This window comes from Pyrgilauda ruficollis, unplaced genomic scaffold (assembly GCF_017590135.1).
Source record: "Pyrgilauda ruficollis isolate IOZ18807 unplaced genomic scaffold, ASM1759013v1 scaffold38, whole genome shotgun sequence".
NCBI classification, from domain to species: domain Eukaryota; kingdom Metazoa; phylum Chordata; class Aves; order Passeriformes; family Passeridae; genus Pyrgilauda; species Pyrgilauda ruficollis.
The window spans coordinates 4,003,403-4,012,320 of NW_024525267.1; the positions used below are offsets into that span (position 1 = coordinate 4,003,403).

The 8,918-nt window shown below is 42.7% G+C and overlaps 1 long non-coding RNA gene across 1 annotated transcript in view; it reads left to right on the plus strand.

Moving 5' to 3' along the window:
- The window catches only part of LOC121358271, a 48,328-nt gene extending 41,271 nt beyond the window's left edge, over positions 1-7,057 (plus strand). Inside the window, exon 3 of the long non-coding RNA XR_005955849.1 lies at positions 6,850-7,057. This is a non-coding gene — a long non-coding RNA (uncharacterized LOC121358271). The remainder of the gene's footprint in view (positions 1-6,849) is intronic.
- Positions 7,058-8,918: the final 1,861 nt, after the last annotated feature.

Below are 8,918 nucleotides of genomic sequence, written 5' to 3' on the forward strand. Positions count from 1 at the left end.
TTTTTTAACTGTCACTATAAAGAGACCTAATGACCCACCACTCTGCAGGGAGGTCCAACTCACAACTGTGGCTGTGGGTGTCTCTCCAGTGTGAAGCTGTTGCACACCAGCTACAGCAACAAACCATAGAATCATAGCACTACTTAGGCTGGAAAAGAACTTTTAGATCATCGAGTCCCACCATTGATGCAGCACTGCCAAGTCCATGGTTAAACCATGTCCCTGAGTGCTACATCTACATGTCTTCTACATACCTCCAAGTGTGGTGACTCAACCACACCCCTGGGCACCCCCTCCCAATGTCAAAAATGTTTTTGTTGAACAAATGCTTCTTATTATCCAATCTAAACCTCCCCTGGCATAACTTGAGGCCATTCCCTCTCATCCTGTTCCTTACTTAAGAAGAAGAGACTGACCCCCATCTCACCACAATCTCCTTTCAGGCAGTTAGCTGTAAAGAGCAATAAGGTCTCCCCAAGCTTCCTTTTCTCCAAGCTAAACACCCCCAGCTCCCTCAGCTGTCCTCACAGGACTTGTGTTCCAGACCCTTCATCAGGTCCCTTGCCCTCCTCTGGAGATGCTCCAGCCCCTCAATGTCCTTCTTGAAGTGAGGGGCCCGCACTGGGCACAGGACACAAGGTGTGGTCTCACCAGGGTTGAGTACAGGGGGATCACTCACCTGGTGCTGCTGGCCACACTATTCCTGATACAAGCCAGGATGCTACTGACCTTCTTGGCCACCTGGGCACACACTGGCTCATGTTCAGCTGTTGTCAACCAGCACCATCAGGTCCTTTATCACTGGGCAGCTTGCTGCCTGCAGTGGTGGGGACGCTGGTAACCGCATGGCAGTATCACCATGGTGTCAGTGAGAGCCTTCCTTCTAGGGACACACTTCCAGGGCTGTGTCTTCTTTCTCAACTGGTATTAAGAGGTCTCCACCTGAATGTCTCCTTGCCTCAGGCCCACATCTTTACTGGCCTCAGGTATTTTCCCTGGAGGCAAAAATCCTGGTGAGAAACCTCCTTACTTTTGGGCACACACCTGTTGGCTTTAGGTCTGTCATTGCTAAAGGTTTCGGTGTGGCCAGGGCAGCAACCCTTCCATGGAGGGAAACTGCCACTTCATTCCTCTGGGACTGCAGCAGTGCTAACCACAGCCCCAAGATCCCAGATGTGCTCCATGCAATGCCAGAGCATAAAACTCTGCAGAAACCCTGACCTTGGAGTAAGGAGTCTGCCAGGGTGTGACTGGATTGCAGAGGGAGAGAGGGGAAGGTGTCTCCCAGCAATCTGGGGCTGCAAGGGTGTGAGCTGAGGGACAAGGCTGCTGGATGGGGAGTAGATGCATTGGGCTAAAGTCATCTCAGTCAAATAAGCTCCCTCTCTGCCTGTGATGGTAGCTTATTCTCATCTCTCCTGCCTCTCCAAGGGCTGGAGCACATGGGAGAACATGTACTGTCTCACACATCATTTTGAGCATCAATTGGGAATAATCTGCATTGGGTGCAAAAAGAGAAACTAGGTATTTCCTTCCTCACTGTGCTTCTGAAGAGGTTTCAAGAGACAATGCTCCTTATGCATTTTGTTTTAAGGGAATCAGTTCTTCCAACAGGGAGACCAAAAGTAATTTAACTAAAGAACATATGGCATAAGCTGTCAGTATAGTTTCACCCTCCCTCTACTGCCTCATCAAAATTAACATAACCTTCTTGATGAGGAAGAATGGCTAAATCTTTAAAAAGAGGCAGGAAGGTGTTTGAACTCAAAGGGAAAAATTTAAAATCTTTATTCAAACACATTGATATGTATTAAGAGGCAGGGACAATAATTACATGGTGTTTACACCGAGTTATTTAAACATGAACAGAGTGCTTGGCACATTAACATATAGAACAATGCTGCTCTGGTAGTTCAAATGATAATAAGACCTAATAGGATTTCCCTATCCCTGATTCTGCTGAATCCAAGTAAGACTGATTTAAAAGTCGTAAATGTGCAGGAGGTGGCTTCCAAGACAACAAAAGGCATTTGTGTGCTCTGAAAAACAAGCTTTGAGGATGTGACAACACATGAAAAATTCCTTCAGCTGTACCTCTGCTCAGCACGCCTCGGGTGAGCTGAGGCTGCCCTAGCGGCAGGTTTGTCATATATCTTGCTTCATTTCCATATGCATTGTGTTCCTGTGGCTTTCTTGGCGGCTTCCTCTCGGCTGGTGCCGTAGCACACCCAGAGCGAGTTCCTGGTGGACTCGAGAGAAGGGGCAGCGCTGCCGGGAGGCGCCGGGAGAAGCGTCCCTGCCCGGGGCGGCTCACGGGCTGCGCCGCAGCGGGCGTGCCTCCGAGAGGAACGGCGAGTGAAAAGGAGGGAAGAAGTAAGGAAATAACTCAGTCAGCACAGACACAGCTAAGTCTCCTGAAAGTTCCTCAGAAAATTAGGAAAGCGGCAAGATAAGCACATAGGCTGGCAGGGATGTGCATGTGTGAAGGGCACGCACGCACAGATGCACCCGTGGGGAGGGCTCAGGTGTGTGAGCAGCAACAACCTCCTGGTTCCATTTTACTGCCACATCAAAAATAAAAGGGGTGCTGGAATATACGGGTCTGGGACCAGCATAGCAGAATGAATCTGCACAGGCAGCAGCAACTCTGTGTTTGAAGACGGAGAGGGATGAAAGTTTAGAAACAGGACAGACAGCAGCACTGAACAGTTTTCAGTGAAATTCATGCTCATATAAAATTCCAGCATCTTGGATTAAACACCTATGCGAGAAGTGATTGAATCCCTAACAGCTGCAGCAAAATGCCTTCATTTGCAAGTGTTACTGGTGGATAAGCGAAATTATCTTGTTATTATTGCTATTTTTAGCAGCACCCATAACACTAGCTGCTTTCCAAACAGATTTCTCTCCAGTGAGCTTGCTACGACTGTTGTGTGCACGTGGATGTTAAATTATTTTCTTCTGTAGTACAAGTGGCTCACTGTAGGTTTCAAAGTTCAAAAAGCACCATGGTGGGTAAAATTGGAGTTAAACAACCCAAAGACTATAATTTCATGAGGGATATAAGAGCAATTCTCTCCCTGCAAGCACCATTTATCCTCTGGACAATAAGATTTTTAATGTTGAAAAGCATGTTTGATTTTAAATTCATACTTAAATTTGTAAAAAAACACTGTGGTACTCTGTGTTTGAACCAAAGATTTTATTTTCTTTTATCACTGCTATAATTTTTGTGGACAATATAATAATGAAATACTTCTATGAATAAAAAGTAATAAGTGAAAGCTTAGAGATTTAGAGAATAATATTTCAGGAATTTTGCCTCAAATAACCAGGTCTTTTTTTTTTTTTTTTTTTTTTAATGCACAAGTATGCATGAGGAAAAACAGTGGTGTTCTGTCAAATAAAAAAAAACCATCTTTCTCATTAGGACTGTGTTTATCACGCTTTCAAATATTCTGCAAACCAATGCCCTTATTTGTCACTGTAATTCAATATAATAAATGCTGTCAAAACTGCTCACTTTGCTCGCTAGAGACAAATTTGCTGAAGTTTTGCAGCATGAGCCAAATAACACAGCACCAGATCCTCCAGCTTTTATTTCACTTTGCTCTAGACACTATTCATACTGGTTTCTGTGCAATTTTTGCTCAAGTAAGGGCTGAAAGTTTCAGGTTTTGAACATGAGACTTTTTTAGAAATAAACAGTACAGAAATCCCATTTACAAAGAACATCGGGTGACTGGAATGGTGCTGCTTGTGAGCTTTATCTCTGAAATGTCAAGCTTATTTCCTTCAGATTATTGCAAAATACAAACTACATCCTTGATGAAATTCTCTCAAGGTCCATGAGGTCACTCTCAGGATTAAACACTGCCTGACCTTTTTTATACAGAGTCCAGAAACACTGTATTTTGGTGCCTACTACCCTTTCAGAGATGTTAGTCTGTTCCACTAAAAACAAAGATTATAGATCTCTTCCCTCGTGGGAAGAGGTTTGATGAAGCAACTCTCAGTTATTACCTTGTCCAGAGACTCAAGGAACCACACTGTGTCCTTCTGGCAATAGACAAAACAGACAAAGTTATCACTCAAGGACAGCCTTGAGTAATGGCTACATTTTCCATGGTTATAAAAAACATGTTTTGATGCATTAAATAAAGAAAATACATTAAGAGCTATGTATTGGGAATAGGTAGATTGGGAGGTCATGAGAAAAGCAGCTGGGAGAGTGGTTAGGGCAGAAGATTAGAGTCAGCTGCTCTTTTTAGTCCTCACCACACTACTGACTTGTCCTGAGATTTGGAGAAGACTTTTATGGTAAAATCTCTAAACTAGAGTCCTTCGTCTCACTCTTTTGAACTGCCTTTCTGCATCTGTGCAGACCACAGCAGTTTAACATGTGAACATTTCACAGGCTCAGATAAAAACTGCGAAATATTAACAGCTGTACTGGCCAGCCAGTGCGTTTTTATCTCTTTTTGAACATGTGCCCAAAGACCATTTGATGAAGATATGTTCTACACCTGTAAAGAAATAGATTTCTACATAGACACAGGGGGGAGAGCAGAGAACATGAAAAACAAGATGAAATCCACTGATGACTACAGCTCCTCTGACTGAATCCTTTATTGCAGCTGCATGGACAGACCCCTCCCTGAGTTTTTACTCCAGCCATTATTCCTAATTTGGTATCCAGAAGTCAGCCTTGGCTTCCAACCTGAAAAAAAAAGGGAGACAGGCTAACACACACTAGCCTCCGTTAAGCATTCAGGGTATTGTGCACGTGATAAAGGATTGGATAAAACAGTGGCAAAAGTCTGCTATCTTCCAAGGCTCAGGAAAATAAACCACAAAGACAATTCAACAAAGTCCTCTTTGTTCCTGAATAGAACCAACAAAATGAAAGGAATCTGGTGGAAGAGAGAAGGCAAGAAAGAGGTCTGCTGCAGGGAGCAAGTAGAGACAGAATCGCTCTTTGCCGGTTCCTCTGACAGAGCAAGTGCATGATTATCACATGAGCCTCACAAAGACTGGAATTAAAGGGGCTGACTCGGCTGTCACATCGCTTAAGCTGCACTGAGGTCAAAGGAGTTCGGACTAACCGAGGTCAGCAACACACAGCCTGTGAAGTAGGGGTCTCTTTTTCAAAGCAACAATTGCTTAGGTTGATAAAAATAGATACCTAGAGCCCACAATGGCTTACAAAGCCATCCCTTTATGCCAGGTTCCCACAAAGTGCTGTATATAATCAATAGTGCTCTGAAAAGAACAGAATCACAATGAAGGCAGTCAGGTGGTCACTAGAAACAAGTGTAAAGGGCAAAACACACAAGAGAAGTCACCATCTGTGCTAACCCCTTAAAGACCAAGGGAAAAAATAAGTCTGAACTACCGGCACACAAGTATGATAGAATCCAAATGCAAACAGGTGTCAATGGCACGACAGTAGGGGAGTCTGCTATTTGCAGGTCACCACATGTCTTCTGTATATTATTTCATGAATCATGTCCCCAACAGAGACTTTGCTGATTTCCAGTGATGCCAGGGCTACTGATAAATGTCTCTGTGCTAAAAATAGTACCTATTCTCTCCCATGCCCTCTGTCCCCTTTCAGCCTCCACTTCATATGAATCAGCTCCAAGAGAGGGGCACTGACCTCATCTCACCAGGAATATCAAACATCTCCACAGCTTTGATGAACCTTTTGATGAGAGTGGAAAAAGGAGAAATGTACACATCAGCTGTGTAATCATGTGCTGGATGGGTCTGGATGCATCCTAAGGTTTATGTTTAAAAGCAAAAACCGATACACATCTTCCTTGGTATGCAAGCACAGAAAAGCACCCTTTGTTTTTGTGTGGTTTGGGGCGGGGGGGTGGGGGAGGGTGGTTTCTGGAGGATTCAATAGTATTTGGATGGGGTCCACAGAAAAAACTGCTAATTTTGTCATAGGCATGGAATATATCATCTTTGCCATTATCATCACTTTCCAGATAAAATCAAGATCAGGATATCAGTGGGCTTATTGCTCCACAACGTGGATTAAATAATTGCTTCTGCCCAATAAACTCATACTGACCTTTGAATCCTGATTTTTGAATTAGGATTTTCTATCTTGACGTTATTTGTGGCACCATACCGGATTTTTATTATCATTTTTACAAATACAATCTGTGTCCCCCTCATTCCTCAAGCCATAGCATTGGGGCATCCTAAAAAAATAGATCTGCTGTGACACTGATAGAGTGAACAGAGACAGGTTTTCAAGCATCATTCTGCCACAGCTCTTTGTGGACAGGGAACTTGCTAAAAAAAAAAAAAAAAAAAAAAAAAAAAAACCTGAGAGCAAGACAAAGCAAAGAGGGCAACCTGCATGACCTCTGGGGGATCTTCACAGATGTGGTCAAGCTGATTGTGCAGATGAACCTGAGAAACCAAGTCCTTGGGTAAGCTCAGTTATCCTTTACAACCTGACTGTTAATGGCTATGTGTTTACCTGTCCTTGAGGAAAGAGCCTCTGTTGTGGCTTATCAAACAGAGGAATTCCCAGTGTCCTCAGGAAAGTCTGGGACAAAAGTTAAGCTGATAATTCCAAATACACTATTTGTGCTTAATCATTTGACTGAGTTTAAACTGGAAATGCTGTTCTATGTCCAGTGCTGTAACAGCAGAAAAGTGCAGGTCTTTTTCATTTCTGTTCTTTTAATCCAATTGTACTGCACATTTTCTGTTCTGTTGCAAAGCTTTAGGCACTGCTGGTGCTGTGCCCCCTAGGTCAGAATCACCTTGCAGAAGGAGATGCCAATGCCTGTTGTTAAGGGGTTTGTGTGTGTGTGTTGAGGCCAGGTGAAGGACAACTGTCTCCACTGATGCTTCCTTAGAGGATCCTGGACAAAGCAACACAGAGAGATTCTACAGAGGGAAAGCCAGCACCTACAATGCTTGTGAAGGGAGTGGGTAAAACCACAGACCGTGGAATTTGGGCTTTCTGATGCAGATGGAATCCAGATTGATGAGAAGATGAGAAGCAGGCACTCCAATCATGTACAGCCTGGGCAAGGTGAGGGGCTTGTTCTTTGAGACCTGGAGGTGTTTACTCCTGATCTGCTGGACACTGAGAAGGCTGCAATCCACCAAACAGTAGCACTCTCTGTTGAGCATTCTCCACTGAAAATGTTTTGGTTTTCTCTGTAAGCAAGCTTATTCTTGTATCTCCAAAGTGATGGGAAGTAATGCCAATTTCTCTGTGTGTTGTCACCAGCTCCTCAACTCAGCATGTCTTGCTGGTAACTTATCCTTCCATTGCAATAAAGCAGCCTTGCTCTTTCACACCACGTTAAAGAAAATAACCAGCAGAGTACTTAAACCAGGCTTGGCTTGACTGCAGCTTTCAATTGAGCTCAACAGTAAAAGGAAAGCCTATTAGTACTACTTCCCCACAGCTAGCTTTGCTCAATGCCTAGTGTTAAGATAAATTATGTTCTTCAGTGTGTAGGATGAAATAAGAGTTGCTATCACAGCAGGATGAGTTTTTCAAATATTACTTATATTAGGCAACAATCTTTTGTTCCCACAGAAGGAAAAATTTTGACAACAGATAACCAAGCTTATCTTGGAGATCTATCACCTGGGGCCATAATCCATGATCTATGTAGCCTCACTTAGTGCAAAGTATATCATTTTGTCTAACAGCCTTTAACAGGGACTTTGACAGAGCTATTATTTTGTTCTGAATGATATACAAACAAATTCAGTTCTACAGCTTCATCTCCAGTCATCTCTCTTCATTGTTCTTTTATTGCAAGTATTCCTTGGCATGGTTTAAGAACTACTGAAGTATTTAATAGCTGTTTAAAAGTAACAGCTATTGCTACTTAGACTAGAGGACATAATAAGAGGAGAACTAAACAGGTCATTACCTTTGCAAGTAAGGTGTGTATGGAGAAGGATTTAAGAGAAGTGAAATTATAAATCGTTACTCCATTATTCTCTCTGTTTTAAGTGAGAAAGCAGAATGGGTTTGTAACATTAAGTACAGGGTAAGACTATTCTGAGTCTAATACAAATATGAAGGTACTGTTAGAGAGAATTTGCCAGTTGCTTAGCCCTTGGAGAGCTACTTCTGGGACTGCTTAGGTAGGGATTCTTGGCTCCACATCTCAAATGTGATCAACATTTTGCTTGTAATTCTTGGTCACTAAAGGGTATGCCAGTTGTGAACAAGAATGTATTTTCCATTCAGATGGAGAAAGTAGAGGGAAAGGTATAAGATGGAGTGTCTCATTTTTCTTGAGATCGATCCAAGACCTTAAAAAAACAATGGAAATCTTTCTGTTGAGTTCACCATGCTCTGGATCATATCCTTACAAAACTCATTTTATTGTCAAGTCCATTCCTTCTTCCCCATTCTGTTGCTCAATTTGGTCTCTGCTGTTGGGCACTTTTTTGCAAATATTAATAAATCTGTATAATCTTTGGCCTTTAGCTGAGTCTCAATTCCATGGCACACTGTTGCACTGTGTGCGTGACTGCATGGTTGAGGGTTGCTCTGGAAATTACTCATAAAAATTAATTGTCTGGTAATACCACAATTGTCAATATGTGTAGGTTGCAGCATTCCCCCTGTGGGCTGTTGTAGCAGATCATAAAACTTCATTTCCAGGAAAGTTTCAAAACTTTTATTTTCTAGGGAACATTAATTATGAGAGTCCAGATGACCTGTCCCATTTCTCCGCTAACTTCGTCTCTTTTTTCTCTCATCAGACATGGTAATTTGAAGGCAACTGGCAACAGATCACATGTCAGGCTCCTGGTTTTATATCAGTGTCAGCTGAAGTGTTTAAAAGCAGCCAGACTCATAAGCCTAATCCCCAAACGAATGTTTATATGTGACTATTTCCCCATTGTTAAACTTT